The sequence below is a fragment of the Geospiza fortis genome, unplaced genomic scaffold (genome assembly GCF_000277835.1).
Source record: "Geospiza fortis unplaced genomic scaffold, GeoFor_1.0 scaffold112, whole genome shotgun sequence".
NCBI classification, from domain to species: Eukaryota; Metazoa; Chordata; class Aves; order Passeriformes; family Thraupidae; genus Geospiza; species Geospiza fortis.
The window spans coordinates 24,353,130-24,353,376 of NW_005054298.1; the positions used below are offsets into that span (position 1 = coordinate 24,353,130).

The 247-nt window shown below is 49.0% G+C and overlaps 1 protein-coding gene across 1 annotated transcript in view; it reads right to left on the reverse strand.

Annotated features, from left to right (window-relative positions):
• The window catches only part of METTL21A (methyltransferase like 21A), a 3,111-nt gene extending 2,870 nt beyond the window's left edge, over positions 1-241 (reverse strand). Inside the window, exon 1 of the mRNA XM_005415925.2 lies at positions 201-241. The gene's annotated coding sequence lies outside the window, so the exon portion shown is untranslated. The remainder of the gene's footprint in view (positions 1-200) is intronic.
• Positions 242-247: the final 6 nt, after the last annotated feature.

Genomic DNA, 247 nt, shown 5'->3' on the forward strand with positions numbered 1-247 from the left:
ATTCCTGCAGGAGCTCTTATGGGGGAAGAGGGAAAAGTAAAGCATAGTTTAACATATTCTTTCCTAACATGAAAAAAAAATTAAAAGCCCTCCCTTTACAATTATACGGTAAATAATTTTCTACGGTGAATCTGAAAGCTCGGAAAGAGCCACGGGAAGCCACCGAGTGCAGAAAGGCTGCTCTTGCCATGAACCCCTACCGCGTCCCAGACCACGGCCGCCACCCCCAGGCGCCGCCAGTCCTGCT